This window comes from Castor canadensis, chromosome 15, assembly GCF_047511655.1.
Source record: "Castor canadensis chromosome 15, mCasCan1.hap1v2, whole genome shotgun sequence".
Taxonomy (NCBI): domain Eukaryota; kingdom Metazoa; phylum Chordata; class Mammalia; order Rodentia; family Castoridae; genus Castor; species Castor canadensis.
The window spans coordinates 84,749,953-84,776,151 of NC_133400.1; the positions used below are offsets into that span (position 1 = coordinate 84,749,953).

Below are 26,199 nucleotides of genomic sequence, written 5' to 3' on the forward strand. Positions count from 1 at the left end.
GGTATTGGTGCCTGAAGCAAAAGGATCTTTAGAGTCCCATGTTCAGGCATATGTAACCCAACAGGGCCCCTGAACAGTCTTAACAGTAGAAGAATATAAATAGTGGGCAATTGTTTTTCTCTCTCTGGTTTCATATTCCTTGGAAACCATTTGCTATTTATGTTTAAAGATATGTCCTCTATATTTTTTCTATCAAGTGGTTGGTCCTACTTATTGAGTAAATGGTATGCAAGACAATTTTAACTATCCTATCTTATCTCTTCCATTCAAATTTGATAATATAAATCATTAAAGGTACACATTTTAATGAAATGTGACTCATGGCACTAAATTTTCTTCTACCGTATAGAAATTAAAAGCAGCATTTTTCTGGCCTAGAGCTAACTTTTTATGACTCCCTTGGTACTCTCTTTTTTATCTTGATTTTTTAAGATGTTCAAATAAGTGAGTTTTCTTTTTACTTGACACATTTTCACATATGTTGCCTTGATCTTTCACATCTTTTAGCCATATGGGAGTCTTCCTAGGAAATAAAGGATCTGTGTTTAATTATCTCATGGGGACAATTTAAAGAGGAATCCAGAGCTTCTCCTCTGTAGCTCTGCCTTTGGGGGGAATAAGAAGCAATGGTGAATTTACAGCTTTTGGCTCTTGACAGTGATTTCTCCCAGTTCCCTCTGTGGTACTACCTCATCCACCTGTTCACTTGGGCCCATCCCAAGTTCATTGATTCAGACCCTAATTTGTGAATGCTCAGGTTGGGCAAGCCTTCAGTACATGGGTGTGCTTATCAAAATGATTTGCTTAGCAAAATTTAAATTATAAGAGATAAAAGAGATTGTATTTAAATGAAGAACAAACTAACTTTATGTACTTTTAAACACTTGAAGAAGTGTCCATATATATTTGACAGTTTAAAGTAGATTTTTAAAAATCTAGAATCACATAATTTATATTTTGCTATTGAAACTAGATTTAAAGAGCCCAAAGATTTCCCTCAAATCATGTATATGGATAGTAGCAAACCCAGAATTGGAAGATGAGTCTTCAGATTGCCTACTATGCAACGCAAAATTTCCAAGCTATTAAAACCAGAACCTCAGAAAACTCCTGTGCTAATTACAGGTTTTTTTGTTCTGGAATATAGTAATACTGGCAAGACGTATGCTACAATCTAAACCTTTAACGTGTTAGACAGCCAAATTAATGCACTTCCTTTCTGTGTTGCTACAGTATATGATATGCAATCGTAAAAGAGTTTCCTGTCCATGTAGAGACGTGAACTCAGGGAAATGAATGACAAGTCAATGTACTTAGCAAGGATTTGCCATATATATTTGTGTACACATAATATACATATATTTTTATCAATCAGGACTTTGTCAGTTGCAAGTGAGTGAAATCAGTACTGCTGATTCCTATAACTGGGAAGGATACAGGACAGTGCATAGAACTGAAAGAAGGATGTTTAGGAACCAAGTTCAGGGACTCATGTTTCTCTGTGTGCGTGTGTGCGCGCATGCGTGTGTGTTACTGGGGCTCGAACTCAGGATCTCATGCTTGCTAGGGAAGTGTTGTCCCACTTGAGCCATACTCCCAGTTCATTTTGCTTTTTCAGTTTGTTTTTTCAGATAGGGTCTTGTACTTTTGCCTAGGCCAGTCTTGGACTGTGGTCCTTTCATCTTTACCTCCTAAGTAGCAGGACCACAGATAATGTGCCATCATACTTGGCCCAAACATGCCATTTTTACCTCTGCTTGCCTTCATTTAATAGAGGAACTTCTACCAGCATCTGAAGGTGATCACCAGTGGCTTGAAATTTATACCACAGTGGCAACATCATTGTGAACTGTGGCTTCCAGAGCTATTTCTGAACCTCACAGAAAAGCCTCTGACTGGTTGTCCTTAGGTCATGTGTCTTCTTGGCTCCAGAGGGAAAAGGACACTCTAGTTAGGTAGGGTTATTGCAAGTTGAGCAGGGTAGATACAAAATCAGAAAATGGAGAATAAAAAAGCCTTACAGACCAACAAAAGCAGAACTGCAATATTTCACTGCATATAGAAGTTATGGATTTGAGGAGCTAGAAGCAGGCTCATCGTCTCTCCCATCTCTCTCCATTAACCTTCCTTTTTGAAGGGGCACTTAGAAAAATTCCGATGCCCAGCACTCTCTCAGAGCCACTGAATCAGGATTCCTCCGGATGGAGCCCAGGGGAGCTTAGTATTTAAATAGCACCATATGTGACTCTGATGCTTCCCTAGACAAGTCATAATCATTAGGAATCTGTTTTCTGAGACAGATAACACATCAAGCATTCATTAGCCATCAATATTTTATCATGAATTCATTCAACAGATTAGTCTAATTCACTTAGCTGGATTTCAGAAGTATGAGATATAAGATGAACACGATTTGGTGAAGAAGAGGAACCAGGGATGGCACTAATGGGGTTTAGGGAGGGGAGTTGGCAAGGCAGTGTGTCCCTGTATAGTTAAGACCCATTTGGACCTTATATTCTTTTTTCTCACCTTGGTCTACTATTCCAGCTCCCTCATTTGTATTATAATTTCTTTTCATTCTCAAGCTTCTACTTTATGATTCTTCATTTTGCTCCAAATTCATACTGGCTAAACTCCTTCCCCCAAGTTTAGAAGATACAGCTGCTTCAACTACCCTGTCACCTCATTTTTCCAGTGTCCCCAGACCTCCAGAACTTTGCCGTAGATGGGTCCTATAGTGAGCAGGGTAGATACAAAATCCATTGGCTGGACCTTAAAAGCTACACATTAGCTTTTGCTTTATCTTGTCCCCTCTTTATCCTTTTACCATCAGAGACTAGGGCAGCCCTCCCTCCTCTCACCTTGCTAGTCACTCAATCATCATGTCCATCATGCATCTCTCACCCCCTATGTCAGAGAAAATTAGGGCCATCCAACTTCCAACTTTGATATGAAATTTCTCTCTATTCTCAGAAAACTCTGTTCCTTTTCTTCTACAAGCCCAGCATTGTTACTTTCTCCTAACTTTCAAAACTCTTCCTTAGTGCTTCTCGAATTTATTTATTTCCTCAGTTTCTCTTTGGAAGTTATTGCTTGCCTGCCTACTCTTTACACATTGGGTCTAGTTAAGAAAATATCCATGATTCACTTACTTCCTACCTTTAGATAATTTCCTAGGTGATCTCATATAGTCTTTTCTTTTTTTTTTTTTTTTTTTTGCGGTACTGGGGCATGAACTCAGGGCCTTCACCTTGAGCCACTCCACTAGCCCTTTTCCTGTGATGGTTTTTTTCAAGATATGGTCCCACAGAACTTGCCTGGGCTGGCTTTGAACTGTGACCCTCCTGATCTCTGCCTCCTGAGTAGCTAGGATTGCAGGCGTGAGCCGCTGGTGCTGGGCTGTTCTTATATTTTTGACTCACAAATACAAGGGTATTTCCAGCCCTGGCTTTCTTCTAGACATCAAGTTGAATAGTCCATGCGTATATTAGTGTAAACATCCACAACTGCTTGAATCACCTTTTATGCCAAGCCAATGCCTCTTATATCCTCAATCCCAGCTAATTTTACCACATTCTCTTAGGAACTCAAGCTAGAAACCTTTTATTTAGCCTCTCTCTGTATCTCATTGATTACTAAGTCCCATTGATATTATTACCACTTAAACAAATCTCTAAACTATTTCTTTTCTCCTAACCTCCTTTGTTAGTCAGACTTTTTGTTGCTGTGACAAATACCTAATATAAGCAACTTAAAAGGAGAAAGATTTATTTTGGCTATAGTTTCACAGGTTTCAGTTCATGGTCAGCTCACTTCATTGTTCTGGGCCACAGTGAGAGAGAACAACATGGCAGAAGGGCATAAAGAAGCTAAGTTGTTTGTCTCATGGTGGCCAGGAAGCAGAATGATACAGACAGGAAAGGGTCAGGGCAAGATATACCCTTTAAACACCCACCTCTGCCAGTGACCTACTTCTTTCAACCATACTTCACCTCCAAATAGCACATTCAGTATGAACTCACCCATGGACTGCTACTGATGAAGTTAGCATCCTTATGATCTAATCACCTCTCCATATCACCAGTAGCTGGTGATGAAGCCTGAAACACATGAGTGTTTTGGGGGAGACAGTTCATATTCAAACCACAACACCTTTGATAACTTTGTTAGTTATTTAGACTATCACCAGCTTTTCCTGGACAACTGCAGTAATACTACAATTGTTCTCCCTACTGCTACAAATTGATCCTCTACTTTTAAGCCAGAGAAAGGCAATTAAGAGATAATTCTAAGTTATCTCTATTTAAAAATTTGCAGTGGATTGACAGCCCATATGAAGTCAAAAGCTGGTTCCTTATTGTGGTGAAAGATCCCACATGATCTACTAGCTGATAGCCTCTCATTATGGCATATTTTTGCAAATAATGAAAGAGATTACAGTTCTCCAAGCACTGTTCCAGCCCTGTGCCTTGATCTGAGATTCTCTCTACTTGGGAGGTTATTTCCATCAACCTTTCTGGACCAAATCCTACAAAGCCTTTAAGGCTTGGTTCAGAGCTCATCTCGTCTGAGAAAACTTGCTATACCCTTCAGGTTGGGAGAGGAGCCCCACTTCTGTATGGTCTGACAGGCATGGCAACTCATGCTGCATATGTCCCTCAGGCTTTATCTAAGGCAATCCCTGTGCAGGTATAATGGACCCATGAATAGTAGCCATGGGAGCAGGAATGGAGATTAAAACTGAGCCCAAAAGTATGGTCTCCCTCTTAGCAACAGTGACCTTGTTCCTGCTCTTGCTGCATCCCCTGCCTCTCTTACCATTCCTTACATAGTCCTGCCAAACCCCTGTGGAAGGTCACTCCCATCAGACCTCTTCCAACTTGATGGAGGCAACAATATGCCCTTCTGAGGATCCAGGTATTGTTCTCTGTCTCTCTTCACAAAGCCCCAACCTACTTAATCCATCCCACATAAGATCATCTTGGATATATTTTATGACCAAGAAAGTTCTAAGTGGGCAAATCTCAACAGAATCATTTTGTTATTCTGTGGACTCATAACTGCTGGCCTTATACAGGAATGGAATAGTTTGATAAGAACTCAGGTAAGGATAGAATCTATGGGTCTAGAAGCCAACAAGATAGAAATGGGAGTAGCATCATCTACCCCATCATTCAATAACCAAATTATGGAATCTGTGCTTCTGTCCCTCTAAGCTGAGTTTCCACCAAATCATAAGTTTTATTTTCCAGGATTAGTGTTTGAGACACTTGCAAAAGGGCACTTGGCTTCCCAAAGGGTCATAGCAGTTATAATTGGTAGTTCTATCCTGAATTTCATTAGTTGCTGGATGGGTGCTGCACAGTGGAATAGAGAGATCATGTCTGGAACCCAGGAGATTCACTGGAGTAGGTCTTGGTGCTATGTGTTAAGTAATAAACATGATAAATGGACAACTGTACTAACCACAACCCTGTGAAGAAAAGACAATCATATCCTCAGGGAGGAAAGTCTGAGTCAACCTTTCAGGTAAGCAACACAGACAGGACCCAGTGCTGGCTGAGCACAAGAAAATCTAGAATGGGTGTTGGAGGCTGAATATCATTCATGTCCTCAGGCCCAAATGTAGTAGGTCAGATTGCTGTTTGTTTCATTCGTCTTTTAACTTTAAGTCTCTGATATTGAGGCTGTGTGCTAGCTTCAAGGGGACTGGTTGCTTTTGCATCCCTTCTCAGGGCATCTTCAGGATGTGAAGTCCAAATTGTAGTAGAGGACTCAGTACAACTGAAGGGCGTAGAAGACTCTGGCTGGTCGGTTTTCAGATCTTTTCAACCGCCTCTATTTCCAAGCCCTGGGCTATTTGCTCTGCCTATTCACGGCTCGATAACCAGCTCTGTGTTCATGCAGGTCCATTTTGTGTGGGTAGAACCCAATAACTCCTGATGTTAATGCACTGAGCACCACTCACCTTATGCCCTGGGCCTTCTATTTTTGTAAGAACTAAAGCAAGCAATGTCTTGGGACCTGCTCAGTGCCATGCTTGTGAAACTCACAAAAGTACATAGAGTGAACTTTGACCAATGGGTAATGGGGGCTGGCAGGTACATTCTTTCTCCTTCCCTTGACACACTGTCTGGCTTCTGGACATCATCACAAGATCAAGCAATTGTTGACACTCAATCTCAATCCCCAAAGGTGGCCCATTTAGCAATAGTAATTTGCCCTTGTATCGGCTCTCACTTCTTCCTCTTTTTATGCCTCTTTTCCCTTAATTCTGCCTTCCTGGGAGTGCACTTCCTAATGAATTTCTGCACATAAGCTTTTGCCTCAGGCTTTGCTTTCTGGGGAGTCTCGCCAAGGCAGAATTCACATAAGAATGCGAGATGTGTGAGAGAAGGATTTAGTCAGTACAGATGAACCAGAAATGGATTCTTGAAAGGCAGTGGGAAGAATTTGGAGGAGACTTCTTTTTGTTTTGGTTGTGTTGCTTCCAAGTTTCAAAGTAGACTATTGGCATAATGTTTATTAAAAAAGACAATAGAGAGGGTAAGTGAGACTGTAAGACATCATGGGGTCGTATGGTCTTATGGAAAGGGTGTCCTTTCTGCAAACTTTTTTTCTGAAATTAATACCCAGCCTGGTACTCTCTTCTCTGGAGACACTGATCTTCCAGGCTCATTTCTCTTGGAGACCTTGGTCTTGTCTCTGCTCAGAAGATACTCATGCAGTATATAGTGTCTCTCTTATGTTTGATTAGGTCTCCATGAATATTTGTGTAGAAGTTTGAAATGTTTTGCCATAAGCATATTTGTTTAGACTTCTTATGAATGTGGAAACCTGGGTTGGATGAGTAAGAATGACTAAGGAGCAAAGGCACAGTATAGAATCAGTACCAAGTTGCCAAAAAAATTTCTGTGAAAAGTATAATTTTTTGAAAAGCTCCACTCAAAGTAGCTTTGATTTAGAATTTTAAAAGGATCTCCCTTTCAAACATGAGCTATCAGGGTTTTATTTTCAATATACACAATAAAGTAGACCATAAACAGCCTCATAGCAAAACATGTTAATCTTCCCCAAGTGTCCCACTGACATCTACTTTCCTTTTCTTCCTTTGTGAATTTTTACATGACCCCAGAGTTGCTCTGTTACTAATAGAAACAAATGGCTGAATGAACACTAAAAGCAGGAGGCACAGCAAGTCTGTGGGTTACCATTTAAAACTCTTTCAGACAGCAGCACAGCATGAAATACTAATTCATTCCATCTACAATACCCTATCCATTAGCACTTTCTTATTCCAGAACTTAAATAGTCCAAAGCTCAGAGAGTCACTAAGGAGAGTAATTAATACAATAGCACAATTCTCCATGGTTTAGGTGATATGATGGAGTGCTTTACCTGTCACAAATAAATAAATATTATAGGAGCCAGTCTCCTCCCATTTTGCATTTCTAATTGTCTCCTTCCTTCTCCATGTCCCAACAGTCTCTTTCTAGCTGATTTTATGCTTCTATGTAGTGAAAATACATTGACCCCCCTGTTCCCATGCCCATGCCTCATTCTGTTTAACACAGCTCCACAGTTTGAGTAACCACACTATTGTGAATACAATGCACAAAGAATAAATGGTTTTTACGTTTCAGTTTCATCTGCCATTATCTACATTTTAGCCCTTCTTGCTCTTCTTTCATACTCAGGGCAGCTCTGTGGAGGATACTGATTTGTCACAAAAAGGCCGTTCGCTCCCATGACCGTCCAGAGAAGGTTTTCTGACCTGGGCTGCGTGCCCAGGTTGTGTGAGATGGAGGGCCTCCAAATTATAATTGCAGACTATTGGACCCTTAGGGATCTCAATTTCCAAGTCCATTACCAAGTTTATTTCACAAGCAACTTCATAAGGCTCACCATAAGGGATAAGGTTGCTTTTGTGTACCGTAAATGGGTGTGTGGAGGGGAGAGTAGTTGAAATCTGTTGCAAAACGTTGGAACTCCACAAATGACTACTTTTTCATAAGAGAAAAGTTTTACAAATACAAATTTAGCCAGCATTTTGCCGTTAGTGACATCTCTCCTTGTGTGTTACCTAATTCCTATAACTCATCCCTAAGTTCCACAGGAAAAGAAACATTTGGTATGCTGATTTTTTTAAATGGCCAAACTGTAGCTCAGAGAAGCTAAGAGAGTAGATGTGGGAAAACTTAGGTTAAAACCTAGGTCTTCTAACATGAAGTTCAAGCAAAACCCAGAAACAATAGCCCTAAGAATGTGGAGTTCTGTTCAAATCTTTCCTTGGTTTACCTTTTTTGGAATTATTTGCTTGGGAAGGTAAGTGCTGTGTCCCAGGCACAGGCACGGGGTGTGACTCCAGTCTGCATGATACCTGAGAACTTCCTGTGAAAGCTGGAGGGTGGTCTTTCCCAGAGCATTCTGGAATGTTGTTTTCATTCCTGATCATTAGTTTGAACTCTTTCTACATGTGCAAATCTAGCACAGGCCTGCTTTCCTTGCAGGACTCCAGGTGCATCTACAATCTATTCTCTTTTCTCTTACACCAAATTCTCAGATAAATTTCCTACTAAATCCCTACTTCCTTAACTTCAAGATCTGCCTCTCCCTACTTCCATTTACCATCTCCTGTCATAATGCATTTGTACTATACAGGCACTGATTAACATTTTACTTAATCCAATGAATACTGCCTGGTCATCGACATAAATTCACCACAGTGTATATCCATCCACTCCTATCTTATAGCATTCTTCTCTTCCTTTCATGATGCCCAAGTCTCATGATGACCTCCTTGGTCATCCCTTCTGTCTCTGTTGTTGAATCAGCTTTCTCCACTCAACTTCTAACATTAGAATGCTTCTAAGCTCACTTTTAGGATCTATTTTTTTCTTTCCTGATTTTAGACCATCTTATCAGTTCCCGTGGTTCCATTTACCATCCATATGCTCAGAACTTTAAAATTCATATCATCGCCAGATACTTTTGGTATAAGTCATGATTCTCTTGAGGAACAGAAGCAGCAGTGTATGTGTCTGTGCATATGCTTATGATTTGTTGTAAGGAATTGCCTCATCTGATTATGAAGGCTAAAAAGTTCCAAGGCCTACACTTCAAAAGCTAGAGACCCAGGAAATAATGTTAGTCATAGTTCAAGTCTAAACTCCTCAGGACTAACCAGGCTGATGGTGTAAATTCCAGTCTAGAAGCTGGCAGGCAAAGCCCAAGAACAGCCAGTGTTTAGTTTGAATCTGAAGGTAAGATAAGAATCATGTTATAGTCCAATTAGTCAGGCAGGAGTTCTTTCTTACTCAGTCAAGGATTAGTTTTAGATAAGGCTCACCCCATATTTGGGAGAACAATCTGTTTTAGTATCTACTGACTCAAATCTAGATGTCATCTTACCCTCCATCCCAGAAACACTTTGGATAACATTTGATCAAATAGCTGGGTACTCATGACTCAGTCAAGTTGACACATAAAATTAAGCATTGTGCCTTTTCAGGGACTTGCAACTCTACTTGTTCACATTGTCTGCTTTGATTTCTTAGAGTTTTATAAAAGTTAATGTGTCAAAAACTTATTATATAATCATTTTTCTTCAAATTTGCCCTTCAAGTGTTCCTGAGAACTATAAAACGATACTAGTCTCCCTTCCATGGCAGATGTCAGAGCCCGAGTGCTATGTTTTACACTTTTTTCTCTCATATCCCACTAAATCACCTATTCCATTCGACTCCCATTCTTAGGTATTTATTGTCACTGTCCACTCGTTTTCATTTATATTGTTACTTAATTCAGCCATCATAATATTTTGTCAGAACTATTGACCAAACTGATTGGTAGACTCTTAATTCTCACCACTCAAACCCAATACTTCATGAAAAACTATCCTTTGAAATATTCATTAAATCATTTTACTAGACAACTTACAACAACTTTTTATTGCTCTAAGCTGAAGAACAAACTCCTTAACAAGCTCTATAAAGCCATGCCTGTTTCGACCTTTGCTGACACCTTAGCCTGATCTCATTCACTATGCTCAGTCTAAGTTTTTCTCTGTTCCTCCCAAAACCAAAGCTCATTCTTGCTTCAACACTTGGCAGTGCTGGGGTTTGAACTCAGGGCTTTGTACTTGTGAGTCAGCTACTCTTCCACTTGAGCCATACCTGCAGCCCTTTTTGCTTTTATTATTCTTGAGATAGGGTCTATCTTTTTGCCCAGGCTAGCCTTGAACTGTGATCCTCCTGATCTCCATCTCCTGAGTAGCTAAGATTACAGGCTGAAACCACCAGTGTCTGGTTTCTCTCCTCAACATGTTTACAGATACTGCTCTTTCTGTTAGACATACTCTTGTCTTTTTCCTCCTTTCTCAGACACATTGCATGAATCCTCCAGGAATCAGCATATGCATTGGGTCTCCTGGGAAATCTTCCCGAGTCCCCTGAGTAGGTGTATGTGGTTTTGCTATGTTTTTCTATTGCTGCTCTAACTATAGGCAGCATTCATTTACTGCTTTTGTGTCCATCTCCCATACCAGACTGCAAGTCTTGTTGGTATGTCATGAATTAAGTGAATAAATGAATAAAATGGTATAGGAAATAAATGAATGAATGCAATGAGTGAATAAACTGTGGAGTCAGACACCAAACCAAGTAATAGCAAAATCTCTTCTCTATCCAAGTGAATCTGGATCGTGTGGAGAACCCAAAGAGTACTAACAGAAGACTCCAGAGTGATTCAGTCCCAGGAACAAAGAAGAGGAGTTCAGACTAAATCTAGATGGACCAGGGCAGGAATGGTAAGAGTCAGACAATACTGATAAGCCTGCTAAAAACCATAGATATTCAGCTGGGTATGGTGGTGTGTGCCTACAATTCTAGATATTTGGGAGGTGGAGGTAGGTAGATCATGAGAGGCTATGTGAAAAATGGTAGAGTACTTGCCTATCAAGTATGAGGCTCTGAGTTTAAAACTAGCACTACACCAAACAAACAACGACAACAACAAAAATCTTGGCTATTTTACTATTGTTAGGAACAACATTCTCTTTTCCAGAATATAATTTGCTTTTTCTCTATGGTTTTTCTACAGGAATACACATCCAAAACAACTTGGAGACTAGTTGTTCTTTGGTAGGGAGGGGAAGACAAGCATTTTGACATATAAACCTTCTACGACAATAGCAATTTTCCTCTGTCATTAGGGACACATGGCTCCACTTGAGGGTGAGGCTCCGGGTAAGCCATGCTTGACTGTTTGGTGAGCAGTCACTCATTTCCTACTGAAGTTGACCAATACTCACAGATCCTTGCTTTAAAGGCACGTCAGGTTTGGCATCTCTGTTTATGTGTTGCAATTTCACCTTGGTTTCACACAGTATTGTGCCCCTGGGATTTGGCTTCAAAGATGAATTTGTACGTTATGATCAGGCTCACAGACTAGATAGCAAATCTGTGTTATAAAGATGAGATGGTTCCTATTGCTGTGAAGCACAGATATGTACCAACTAAGGAGAACTTCAGCTTTTGGCAAGGTTAAAAAGAGTGGAGAACCATGTGACAATTAGGAGGTAGTAAAACCTCTTAGAAGCTTTGCTCAATATGACAGTTTTAATCAAAAGTCAAATAAGTTAGAAGACATATGGCATTGATCTTAGGGAAACTGAGGGAGGCATATGTCAGGAGAAGAGGAAAAGAATGGAATAAAAAGAGGAGAAAGGAGCTTTCTTTGGGCTAGGTGGCTTGTTTTATTCCATACTATTTAAGAGCACTGCAGTTTGTCAATTATATAGTCAGTGTCACCTTGTAATTCTTTGTTTGCAGCCATGCAATGTCTGAAATGCATTTTTTCCATTAAGGCTCCAAGTCAATGACACAGATAATTAACCAACTGATTTAGTGCATTTAGTTTTCCTTGGAGTTTGAGCAAGGATTTCCATATCCAGCCTAGAGATTCCTGTTCCACATGGATGTTGGGACAACACTGGCTGTGTAATGGGACACTGATGACCTGTGGCTGAGAGTAAGTCTAGCGACATCATGCATCTGCTTAAATGATGATGAATGCTGTCTTTGCAGCAGGCAGGAAGATGTCACTACACTGCCTCATATAGCTGACCTCCAAGGGTTTCCTGCTAAGTGTTGCCAAAGGGTTGTGGTGTTAATTCCTTCTAGAGTTCTGAAAAGAATAAAGCAGAGAGACAAACCTGGTGAAAAGTAGATAAAGAGCCCAAGGTGAATTGAAGCTTAATAAACCAAACAGAATGGAGAATGGCTGTCTTCTAACCCTCCTCTTGTTTTTCCCCTTCCATAATTGTAGTCAGGTATCCAGTTGTTATTTCTGCCCTCTCAAAGCTTTCTCCACTTACTCATAGCTAGTCCTGTATGTCACCTATCAATAAAAAGAATTTGAAATCTTTCAACCCAAGGATATTATTTCTGCTTCAACTTATTTCAGAATGCCACAGTTCAAAATGAAAATCTGTAGATTGCTGATAGCAATGTCAATATCATTCAACTGCTAACAACACTTGATTTGTGGTACCTGTAGATACAATGTAGGCATCTGAACCCATGATAGAGGGAGAGAAAAGTCCTTGGGCTCAAGCAATTCAGTTCTAGAAGGGGCTTAGTTTATAAACTTTGCTTATTACTGAAAGATTCCCTATCAGTTTTAAACTACATAAAATGTAACCATCTTGTAACAAATTCAGTGACTGGATAACAAGGGCAACAGCTGTACTTTTTATCTCCCTGCCCCCACATTGCTACTATTTTATGCTAAAGAGGAGTATTTGCCATTATGTTTTCTTGTTTTAAATCATAAGTGAACATTCAATCTCTTCAAAATATATATTTCAAGACAAGTAACTGTTTCTTATATTTCTGAACAAAGTTGAGTTGATTTATCTTTCTATTTATTATCTTACTGCATATCTTTTCGTATGCTTGTTAATAAGGTCATGCTTTGCTTTACAGTGGGATATATTCTGAGAAATGCACGTAAGGCAATTTTGTTATTATGCTGAGATCAGGGCACTGCGCAAAGTTGGATAGGATCGTCTTCTACACATCTGGGCTCTTCCGTTTACACTGTTGTACATGTGATTTGTCACATACAGCACACGACTGAACCTTCTTTTGCTTTTTTAGTCATTTGCCTATTTGATTGTATGTCTCTTCATAGACACATGGACAGACAGACAGACAGGCACACATGTGTATTTGTTGTTGAATTTGATGAATTTCCTGAAGTTTTAAAAAATTAGGTATATTGATCTTTTGTCCAGTGAATTACAAAAGAATTATTGACTTTTCAAGTCAATCTCATTTTTGGAGTCTTGATATTAACACTGTTCTAGGACAATAGTCCTTAGAAAATCACTAATCATAAACTTGATAAAGTGACTGCTCAAGAAAAGAAAAAATGAAGAAACCAATAAAAATATTTTTTCAAGAGTTTATTTAAATCAACATAATAACTCAAAAGAAGTCAACATAACAGAAGAATATTCAGAAGGAATCTACTGTAAACAGGTTTTGATGTTCAATAAATTAGTTAACAACTATGAAATAAACCTATGTGATACAAAATGTATTTTATAGATGAAGCCTTAATGTAATTGTACTTTAGGAGGATTGAAAATAAATTCTATATGTGAAAATTATGAGATTGTTTTCATGGTCATGAAAAACTCAACTCTATCCCAAACATAATCACTCTACACCCCAGGCTGAGTATGGTGGTACAGGCCTATAATCACAGCACTTGGAAAACTGAGACAAGAGGACCAAAAGTTCAAGGTCTACCTGGGCTAAATACTGAGACCCTGTATTAAGACCAAAAAAAGTGACTCTACTCTAAATATTTAGTAATGGGTTATAATGTAGGTAAAATTCTTATAGACAGAGATATCTTCATATTGTATCTCCAGGAGTGAACTTTCCTTAATACCAAATATTACCATGTCAATAATATTCAGCAAATCAATTAAATAAATTGTCTTAGAAACTTTTAAATACAGACAGAAATTTGGAAACATCTGCTGTATTAGAATATTAGATGGCCTATATAGTAGTTCCCAAAGAAAATACATAGCAGTAACATGGTGAGTCCCCATATCATGTGTCATATTTCAGGCATGCAAAATACATAAGAAGACCAATCTTGACTGTATAGGAAATGTATTCTTATAAAATAACCAAATATTTATTAATTTTGCCCTGATAATATATGCATGAAATTACTGTGGAAGACATAGATTCATTGCTCAGGGAGCATTTTATATGTAACAAAACCCAACACATGGTAAAACTGAACCATAGAGAGGTGGTTGTTATGATAGTAAACTTTAGGTTTAAGCAGGAAGAAAAAAATTTTTTGGAAAGTTGGGTAAGGTTTGTTGTCTGTGTGGTATCTATTTTCTCATTTCTTTATCCCAAGAGAACCCCAATTTTGTTGAAGCACCTAGTACTTACTTTCTACCTAGGTATCTCATGTCAATCTTACCTGTCCCCTCAGTTTCAGAGGCAAGTATAAGTGGTCTGGTTAAGTTTGTGGGAAAGCTCATGGGATGTAACTTGGAATCACAGGACATGAACATCACATGCAGGGTCATTTTATGAAAATATTTCCCTGCTACTTTTGAAAAGGTTACAAAAATATCCCGTTCTTTTTTCCCTTTGAACATTTTTCCTGTGCAAATGTTGGACCAAGAGCTAGTGCTCTATATCAAGCCCTGAGGGGGAGGTCAGCAGACTGGAGGGCAGAGTCTATGAGATGTGGGGTCATAGAGCATCATCAGTAGATCAAAGCAAATCTGAAGCCTATCTTATCTTCAAGTTTTCAGAATATTAGGCCAATGTATTCCCTATTGTTGAAAACCATTTGGTTACCTGCAACCAAAGCTATCCTGAGTAATAACACGAAGAAGAAGCAATAGAAGAAAAAAAAGAGAAAAGAAGAAACTCATGACTTCACACATCTTAAAATGATAAAAGGTTATATCAATTTTCTGTGAACTACTTATGGACTCTCATATCTCCTTAATATGAAGATTTTTGTGAAATTTTGAGATTGCAAGCCTATATTTTATAACTGCCTATTTTTTCTTCCTTTGTTTTTAAAGTTTTCTTCTTGGTATTTGTCTTTTGTAAATATGAACTTGGAATTTAAAGTTCTCTATCAGTTTCATTTTGGACACCAGTAAAGATGGTCTTTATCAATAGTGAGATCAAAATCTATTGGCAGAAACAACTCATCTTGTCCTAAAAGGAAACGATCACTGACCTAACTCACAAAGCCTTCTCATCTATCAACGGAGTGAAGTGGATCGTTCATGGCTGAGAAAGTCAAGAGGCATTATCGTCAACAGTGCTGTCATTTAAGGCTTTGGCAACTAGGTGAAGTTGTGGCATGTCAGACAGACTTGTTCTGGGCTGCAGAGAACAAATGTATAAAAGAAGGTCAGAGCTGGAGATTTAGCAGGAGGCCAATGGTATTTAAATTTGGCTAAAATGGTTGAAGCCTGAAACAAGAGGTCTAAAGTATTTTAATGTAAATTTATGAACAATGACAAGGAAAGTGCACCTGGGAGTAAGCACCATCGAGTTCACAGACTCTAAGGCAGTGGAATTCCCTTTGAAGCCACTTCTTGATGCCCACTGCTCCTCACACAGATCACTTAGATCTGGACTAGTTTCTCAGTTTCTCCTCTATGATCCTAAAAAGTGTGAATTAGAGTGCCTCTGTTTCATCGTGTAAGTGGATTATTTTGAGTACTTTTCTAGTCAACTGTTAAACACACACCTCAGAATGCATATATCTCCAAATAATCTTGGTTTATATTTATTGATTTTTTTAGTGGTGGTATTGGGGTCTGAACTCAGGGCCTTGGACTTGCTAAGCAGGTGCTCTATCACTTGAACCATGCTCCCAGCCCTTTTTGTTTAGTTATTTTTAGAATAAGGTCTGACATTTATACTCATATCAACTTAGATAGCAATCCTTCTATTTATGCTTCCTATGTACCTGGGATGACAGACACTTGCTATCACACCCAGAGTTTTATTTGCTTTTACCTGGATTGGCCTCAAACCATGATCCTCTCTATCTCCATCTCCCAAGTAGCTAGGATAACATCCATAAGCCACTGTGCCTGGCTTATATTTAATTTTATTAAGAACTACAAAACATCTCTTAAAAAGCAGCAATTTAATTGAATTAATAATGCATATGACCTCTTGATCATCCTGTTTGTAAGAAACACTCACCTTTAGATACACTTCAAAAACATAAATCTAGCACCAATGTTAAGTAAAGCGGTCTATTTTTTAGATGTCATGAACTTTGTTCTGGAGTTGTTCATGTAACTTTAGGAAGGGTCTATGTTCTTTGCATCATCCAAGGAATACACTTCATTTTAATATGGAAAGTTGGGGGCCTATGACTATATCCCCAAAAGAAGTACGTTAGAAAGAATTTTGCAGTTTCACAAGTCAAATTCTCATTCCATGAATTCTCCCAAGAGATTCGTGATTTTCTTTATAATAAGAATAAGAGAGATGCAATTTTCATTTAGTTAACCAAGAACAAAAGCGATGATCAATTGACAAACATGTTGTATTTCCTAATCTTTGTCTTCATTTTCTCTTCTCGGAGTGGGTTCAATTCTCAAAAGACATTGATCTTGCCTGTAGTTATACCAGTGAGCAAGACAAGAGGTTGTTCCATTTCTAAGTGAATAGGTCTAGAAGTGATGGTGGAAACTGTTGTAATTCTGAGGTCAAATACTTATTCTTTTTGTGTGTGTGTGAATCAGTCTTTTTGTTGCAGAATCACACATGAACACACACAAATGGATTAGAATCCTCCGCTCTTGTTCTATACACATGTACACATACACACACATACCTTTTGAAATTAAAATTCACTTTTGGGGTGGAACTTTAAAAAAATATGACTATCATCAAAAGGAAATAAAACAACCGGGTGCTGGTGGCTCACACCTGTAATCCTAGCTACACAGGAGGCAGAGATCAAGAAGATCTCTGTTTAAAGCCAGCCTGGGCAGACAGTTTGTGAGATCCTATCTCAAAAATACCTAATGCAAAAAGGGCTGGTGGAGTGACTCAAGGTACAGGCCCTGAGTTCAAGCCCTAGTACTGCAAAATAAAAAAAAAAAAAAGGAAATAAAATTCGTATCATATTGGCTTCTTCAAATGTTATTTCACATTGTGACATAGATACAAACCCACCAGATTCACACAAACTAAAATAAACATTTCACTGAGCAATATTTACCTTTGTAATATGAGGTGCACTCAGAGAATTTTTTTGTTCTATAAGATCTTTCATTTAAAAATAAAGAAGAGAAGTTTCAAACTGCAACATTGATTTATAAACTCACTAAGGGGTCATAGTGTTGAAAACAGTTGAAAAACACTGTCTTTAGGAACATTAAGCCATGTTTGTGAACAACTGTAATATATGTAAATGTGTATAATGTTGAACTAAGGATTAGCAGTAGAATAATTCTGAGTCAGTATTACACTTTAATGCCTATCATGGTAGAATTTTTTTTTTTTAAAACTACCAGCACTTTTCCTCTTGGGTAGTATCAGTAAACTACTTAGTCTGAATGTTTTTCTCTTTTATTAGCATAAAATAGTTGTACAGGCAGGATAAATTGTGACATTTACATATGTACTTACAACATATTCTAATTAGATTCACCTCCTCTAATCATTCTCTCTCGTCCCCATCTCACTTCTTAGAACAATTTCAACAGGTTTCATTGTTCTATTTTCATACATGAATACAAAATACAGAAATACCTTAAAATATAAGAATCACCATGTCTTGCCATGCCATAGTGCTTTATGGTTTTTTTAGGGCCAATTTTATTTAAGAGCTTCAGACATTCACATGCCTCTGGTGGCAAGGAGGATTCCAAAATATGAGAGACAAATTAGCAATGGCTGATAATGACAGAAAACTTCCATGGAGTATCCAGGGGCTAAGTCACAGGCCAGACTCCCTTCAAGAGGAGCACAAGTCAGAGGAAGGATTTAGATTTGGCTGCATGCACTTGAGTATTCTCAGTTACAACACCAGTGAGTGAAGTAAAATCTCACCTTTGTCAACTCAGTGACCAAGCCGATCATGACTTGTTACTAACACATCGTTTTTTTCAACAAGGGTATTTTTTCAACAGTATATTTGATTTGCGAGTGTATTTTAAACTTTAATCAAACAAGACCAGGATGTTAGGGCTGGCAGAATGGCTCAGGTGGTAGAGTGCCTGCCTTGCAAGTGAGAAGCCCTGAGTTCAAACCCCAGTACTGCCAAAAAATAAATAAGTAAACAAACCTTCATTTAAAAACAAGACCAGGATGGGACAGCTACACGAGAGAAGATTACAAGAACACTAGAAAACACTTGATTGTTTAATTTCTCACTCAACGTTTTAAAAAGTTTTCTATGAACGCAAATTGAAATGTGATATACTTTTTTTCATTACTTTTTTTATTCACATGTACATACATTATTTGGGTCATTTCTCCCCCCTGCTTCCCCCCTACCCTCTCCCCCCTTCCCCCCTCAGTTCCAGGCAGGTTGTATTCTACACTCACTGTTCCAAAAGCAGTTTAAGATTTGTGCTGGTCCATTAATACCTCCATCTTCTTCCTTTGCTACCAGGGGATGGCAATGAACAAACTAAGTCATGAAATTTATAGCCTTACAAGGAATCTAACTTGACTGGTCAATTTTGGGACTAAACACAATGCATTAGCTCAACAGTATGAAGTTATATTTAAAGAACTATGGAAAGAAAAGGAAAAAGGAACCATCTGGATGGAATTATAAAATACCCGGCATATTTAATGGTTCTGTTCATGGTGGTCTATTTTACCCATTAAAGAGTTATAATTCTGTGCAATTCAGATACAAATTTGATTCTGTGTCAGATTTGAAATTATATCTGAACTGGAATTATGTTCTTTTACTTTCCAGAACATTCACTCTTCCACCTCCAGACTACAGTTAGCTGACCTTTCTGAAAGCACATTTCCTCATGGAACACAGCAGGCTCTCTTTCTATTTAGTGTAATTGCATGCAAGGTGAGAATACTCATTTTCAAACAAAAGGACAGAGGGAGGGAGGGGATATCAGAAAATCTGATTTAAAATGTACTCCCAAACCAAGATTACAAAAAGATTTCCCACAAGTTCAACACTCCAATATTTCTCAGAGAAGGAGATATTGTTAGCACAGTGTGATCTTTTTAAGCCCGTTGGATTCTATAAAGAGCACAAGGAATATTCAGGGATTTCTAGACATCTCTGAGACATCTTTGAAATCCTGAAACAATTATTTTGAGAAGTGATGTTTGTTATTTTTGCAGGTCTTTATATCAGCTTTAACAAAGGGATTTGGAGTTTTTAGATGCTACTGTCTAGGAGGAATACGAATGGAACAGATTTAGTGACTCTAGGGACCTCAATTTGCACCCATAGCAACTAAATCTGAGCAGGGTCTCACCACTTGAGTGTCAGGATGCCTTTACCAACTTGTCTTTAATTAATGGTAAATCAACAGACAGACAGGTGACAAGCATTATATTCTTCCACCTTATCACTAGGGCTAGAATTAGTGACACAATTTTTAATTAAATTTTAGCTTTCCCTTGCTTAATTAACTTTATATGAAGATGATATACACATATGCACACATATATTTGCATGTGTGTATTTGTTTATTAAATTTTTCAATCCCTAACTTTACATCAGAGTATTTGAAAAGGGAAGGGATAGTATTTAAATCAAATTAATCCAGTGTGAATTTAGCTTTCTCCAGTTGCCTTTCTTAAGTGTGAAATATTGAAAAGCATGCTTAACCCATGGCAAGTGCACAGTAAATGTTACTTGACAGTAATAATTTCACTTATTATTTTGTTTGCCTTCTTACTTGAGAATATCTCTTGATATTTTTTCTACATTTTCCCCAAGGAGCTGTAACCAAATGATACACTGGCTATAAACAATAGTGCTAATCCTTTCAGTGACTGAAAGTAGATCCAGTGTATACATTTAACTTTAGTGTAAGGGATCATTTGTACTGGTTCTTCCTGTTTCCCCAAAGTTCCTACATGGTGCTCTTTTCTCTTATTTACTATCAGTAATCAATAACTATAGGGCTGTTTCATCATACAACATTTTGAAAATACTTAAATTTGTATGAAAATAACAGCTTCAAACCTTATCATCTGTTGATAACTCTAATTGACATTTTTACTAATTTTCTTCCAGTCTTTTCTCTTTGTACATATTACTTTCAGTCTTTAAAACAAGTTGGGATCATAACATAAATATTCCCAGGTAGTCTTCTTACTTCTCCATTCTTGAATTTTATCTTATGCCATTAAATACATTTCAAGAGAACTTACTTACCGTGACTACTTAACATTACCATATATGAATATGTACTATTTTTTTCCTTCCGTGATAGACATTTAGATCATATCAATGTTTTACAATTATAAATAAATGGTAATACTCTTTTCACACTGACTTTTTTTCCTTTTATTCATATGTGCATACAATGTTTGGGTCATTTCTCCCCCCTTCCCCCTGCCCCCTCCCTTCCCTCCCATCCTCTCCCTGTCCCCCCTACCCCTCTTGCTACCAGGCAGAAACTATTTTGCCCTTATCTCTGATTCTGTTGAAGAGAGAGTATAAGCAATAATAGGAAGGACCAAGGGTTTTTGCTAGTTGAGATAAGGATAGCTATACAGGGAGTTGACTTGCATTGCTTTCCTGTACATGTGTATTACCTTCTAAATTAATTCTTCTCAAACTAACCTTTTCTCTAGTTCCTGGTACCCTTCTCCTATTGGCCTCTGTCACTTTAAAGTATCTGCTTTGGTTTCTCTGCATTGAGGGCAACAAATGCTATCTAGTTTTTTGGGTGTCTTACCTATCCTCATATCTCCCTTGTGTGCTCTCGCTTTATCATGTGATCAGAGTCCAATCCCCTTATTGTACACACTGATTATTAATACACATTGTTGACTGGGTCCTGTCACTCAGGTGTCACTGAACCCAAAATCTTATGGACAGCATGGAGAGCTGTAATTTAGTTCATTTTTTAGGAGCACTTAGTAACTCTCAACTAAGGTAGTATGCCTTGTGTAATGAAGTCAGCACTCTTAGGAGCTCTAAGCTGATTTTATACTCAGCACAAACTTCCCTTCAAGCCAGAGTCATGAATAATAACAGAACAGTATATGACACATGCTGAACATTAAATAAATATTTGTAAACCAAATAACTGAATTAGTTCTATTTGATATTTCACTTGGTTGTCTCAAGGGTATTTCAAACTTAAGACACCCATACACTGAACTTTTAAATCCTCCTACGAACCTTCTATAAAACAATAACAACAACAAAATCATCCCCCATCTCCTCTGTCCCCGTCTATACAACAAGTCACATTGGTTTGATAATTCAGCAAGCGGGGGTCATTCTGGATACTCTTATCCCCCTCATGATCATAGCAAATCCTGCTACTTCTTTTAAAGAATTTGCTTCCATCCACTTTCTCTTCATCACCCCCACCACTATGTGGTCCCAATTACCACCAACCTACCATGTGCCCTTTATCTTGGCTTCCCCAGTCCTATCATTGACCTCTTCCAGAGAGAATTCTTTAATACATACATGGATCAGACTTTTCCTCTCTTACAAAACAACCCTGCATTTTGTCCTTTGCACTGTTATTAAAATACAGAGTCAGACTCCTCTCCATGGCTTATGAAGAGTTATCTCATTTGTTTCCTGCCACAGACCATGTTGTAAGTTCTGTGACTCTACCAGTGTTTTTCATTCTTAGACCATCTATCTATGCTGTCCTTCTTAGTTCTGTATCCTTGATGATCTCTGTCTGTTTTCCAGGTGATCTTCACAAAGCTGAATCCTTTTTACACTTCAGGTCTAAGTGTCTACCACCTTCTACCCTAAGCCCCAGTAGCTTTCTATCAAAGTGACTATCCTCTTTATTCTTCTGCACTTACCACAATTTGCAAATACAGTCATGTGTGGCTTACCCATGGCTATGTGTACTGACAAATGTGTCATTACTTGATTTCATTGCTGTGTGACTATTCAACTATACATATGTAAGCCTAGATGATCTGGGTCAGTCTCTCAATTTGACTTCTTGTTCCAGTCAAGAAATACAATAAATACTAGATGTATGAAGTTGCTGCTGGTATAACACTGTTTCACTAAATATGTCTTTTTAGTAAGTAGGAGGAATGCATTCTGAAACAATGATAAAAAGTACGGTAAATACATAAACCAGTATCATAGTTGCACATCATCAAATAGTAATGTTCCATACATAATTGTGTGTGCTATATATCTATATGATGGCAATACAGTAGGTCTGTTACACCATGAACACATGAGTGGTGTATTGTACTATGATGCTACAAATGCTAGGATGTCAGAAGTCAATGGGAATTTTTTAGCTCCTTTATAACATTATTGGACCACCATTGAATATACTGTTTGTCATTGATTAAAATCACTATTGTATTTTTATTTGCTTACTTACCAGACTGAAAACTCCAAGAGAGTGAGGACCATACTATGTATTTGATTTATCCTGTTTTCATTCAGTACCTAGCACAATGCTTGGCACACAGGAGACCCTGGAGAAATATTTATTGAAGGAGTCCTTAGATCTCATCACCCAAGGTGGGTAGGAGTAACTGAGAACAACTGCATATTTAGGTCCACCATCTTGAAGGATTTTAAAGGTTGGATTTTCTTCTGCCTGGACAACATAAGGTTTCATTTCAGTATTTTTCCAAAGGTCTCTGAGAGGATCCTGTCCCTGAAAAAATCTTGACTTTTATTCAATAAATTCAGCGGTATTTTCTAAGCACGTATTCTAAGGTAGCCTGAGCTTATATAGGTACTGGGATCTGGTACCACCCAGATTCTGCTTAGAAAGTAACACAATGATTGGTTCATAAACCAGGGAACAAAGGCTATGTTTTGGAAACTATAAGCAAATATGATTCAGAAGTGGCATGGTAGTTATCTATTTTTGGTGCATTTTAGGATATTTGAATTGCTAACATAATTTAAAATATAATGATTTTACTTTATTAATTATTATTAAGGATAGAAACTCTAAATCTAATAACCTCTGAATCTCCAATTTTGAGGTCTAAGAGACTGGTAACATGTTTTAAAACTATCAAGAAATTGCTTTAAAATGATTATTGGTATCTGCTCAGTTTTGAGAAGAGAAAGGTCAGAGGATAATGAGAATTCTTTTACAACATGCACTAGGAACTTAATTTTCAGGTTTGGCCTCATTCAGAAGTTAAAGTTAAAATGACTCACTTATATTTGAATTAGAAGTCAATATAAGATAGTTAATCAAGCCAGTATCTGGGACTCTTTTGTGCGGGGGAGGACTGAGCTTTTTTGACATAGCATCTTTCCAACAGGCTGCCAACCATAGTCAAATTCTTATATTCCCCATAAGCACATAGAATGATTATAACACATTCTGACAAATAAATGCATTATTGAATATTAACCAGCTGATTTTCAAACTCTGCATCAATATTGTCCATGTTGTCTGCTATCCTAGTTTTCTGCAGGTTTTACTTGTTGCTCTCATATAACACAGACTATTCATTCCATTTTTATAATAATGAATCCTACTGCAAGTTTTAAAAGCAGAAGACAGTGAAGGAAAGCAGTGAAAGGCAAGGGAGTTGATTTCTGTTAGATGAACGGTGAAGATTTAGGCAACGTGGGAATTCATTCCCTGGACTGGCCATCTAATTAAAATGAGAAATGGCACAAGGCACAGAAAGAAGCTAAGCAGATTGGGATATTAATAATCACGCAAAAATTCAAAATAAGGACACTATATTTTTGAATGTTCATTTCCATCCTGATGTCATCCAAGACCAAAAGAGAGGCAGGAAATAACATCAATATGATGCAGATAACATTAAAAAACCGCTTTGCCTCCACAGAGCACAAAATAGATGGGAGGACCAGATGATCACTGATCACACTGAAGTACTGAAAAATTACCAAGGGATATGTGAATTACCCACAGATACCTATGTCAAGGTTAAAAATACAGACCGTTAATGATCAGCTGGTTCCATGACCTTTTTAGAGGGAGGGGGTGGTCTTCCATTCCAAAGATATCAGCAGCAAAAAATCCATAATGAAACAGAACAAAGATGGTGGTTTTGTGGGGATAGATATATCTACTGGAAGGGAATAGAACTGGTTTAGAATTATAGTAACTATTGGCCAGCAGATCAGTTAGAAGGGGGTTAAACACAACCCACAACTGGAATCCTCCTAAAGGAGGCTTGATGCTTTGCTGGGAAGAATCTGTGAAGCTCTTTACTTCAAAGAGAGCTCAGTAGGGGTACAGAAAAGAATTTGGATGAACATGTAAAAAATGTTTACATGGATCTAGGAGAAGAGATTGAATACATTCATATGCTCTAGAAAATTGCCTTGAAAACTATAAAAAGAGATATGAAAAGAGGAATGGAAGGAAAATAATTTAGGAAGAAATCAAGGTGATGAAGCTGCAACTGAGCCCAATAGATATTATTTTGCATGAGCTCCAATTCCAATTCTGTAATTCTTATGTTTGCTTGTTGAGTGATGATAGAAAAGGAGAAAAACAGAAGTAGGCTCTGTCCATAAAAGAGGCCTTTTTGCAAATGACTCTTTGTTTTTTTAATCATAGGTTTTTTCGCTCTATAGCTTTATATGGCATGACTGTGAAGGATTTGACAGCAGGCACATTCCATTTTCTTTTATGGAAGAAGCTTTTCCCACAGGAATAAGCTAAGATTCATGCTTCTCAGTTGGCTTTCCTGAGCTAGAGTGTTCTGGTTATGTACTGAGTCTGGCCGAGAGTGTGCCGTTTTGAGGCTCTTTATGAGCCCACTCAACAGGATAGCTTGGGCAAATGGAAACAGCACTGTTGGGGATTGGCTTCCAATTTAGGTGAGGAGGAGATTCCCTCCTCCTCATAGACAGCCTCCCCCTGACTTACAAATCTGAACCCTGTACTCAGAGTCTGAGGGAAAAACAAATTAATGACTACTATTGACCAATTAAATATCTGACTAGAAAGGGCCCAACTCAAAGCAGGTACTAAATAAATGCTTACTTAAGAAAACAGAAGAATCATTTTTACTAGCATAATGGGCATAGATATATATGCGTATTAAAGACCAAAAAAACCCAATGTATTCTAATTAAACAGGGAACTGACACAGAGGGCAGGGCATGCTCGCCTGGATGGTATTGGGATGTGTACTAACCACAGTGGCTGTATTTCTTAGGAACAATTACTAGCAACACCTTTTCCTTACTTGGGAACAATTAGAGGTCATAGGAAATCATGAAAATATACTTCAAATACTTTTAAAAATACACTAATCCAAATAAGTACAAAATTACATGTGCCATTGTTGTTAATTTAGGACCAAAAGATTTTTTCTTGCTTCTTATGAATGTGAATTACACCTAACATATCCAGGGATATGTTATTATCCCTGAAATTATATGCATTTGAATACAACATTGATATTTGAATAACATGGATATTTCTTGAGCTCAAAGAGGGCGGGAAAATAATATATTTTCACATGTGTGTGTGGTGCTTTCTAATGCTATTCTCAATGGAGAAGTGGTGGGGGTGAGTGCATAACATTTATAGTTATATGTCATGGGCTCAAGATTTGAGTTTGAGCAGCTGTGGATCATTTTCACTGTTTCAGGGGATTGCGAAACAGTCATATCCAAGTTATTGGAGGAAAAATACAGTTATAAACAAGTTGTTACAAAAATTGGGATAGAACATAATTAGTATAAAAAGGCAAAGGAGTTATTAAGAAAATTTGGAAAATTTCATTTCCATATTTTATGTACTGAATTATTAGAGATGACCAAAGATATTGGACTGGAGTGGCTGAGCTGGATAATTTTATTTACATCAATATGTTTGTGCTTCCAGAAATCTATTTTCTCTCTTAATTTTTCATTGGAAGATTTGCCTTCAGTAGTGTAGTAACTTTAAAAGTTCATATACTCTGGGTGGTACCCAACTAAAGGTAATAA

At 37.8% G+C, this 26,199-nt stretch overlaps 1 protein-coding gene and 1 long non-coding RNA gene across 6 annotated transcripts in view; one reads left to right on the plus strand and one right to left on the minus strand.

Annotated features, from left to right (window-relative positions):
* The window catches only part of LOC141417534 (uncharacterized), a 34,404-nt gene extending 19,790 nt beyond the window's left edge, over window positions 1-14,614 (plus strand). Inside the window, exons 3-4 of the long non-coding RNA XR_012442171.1 lie at window positions 10,691-10,807; window positions 11,101-14,614. This is a non-coding gene — a long non-coding RNA (uncharacterized lncRNA). The remainder of the gene's footprint in view (window positions 1-10,690; window positions 10,808-11,100) is intronic.
* The window catches only part of Celf2 (CUGBP Elav-like family member 2), an 808,044-nt gene that overhangs the window by 522,413 nt on the left and 259,432 nt on the right, over window positions 1-26,199 (minus strand). The gene's annotated exons all lie outside the window — the stretch shown is intronic.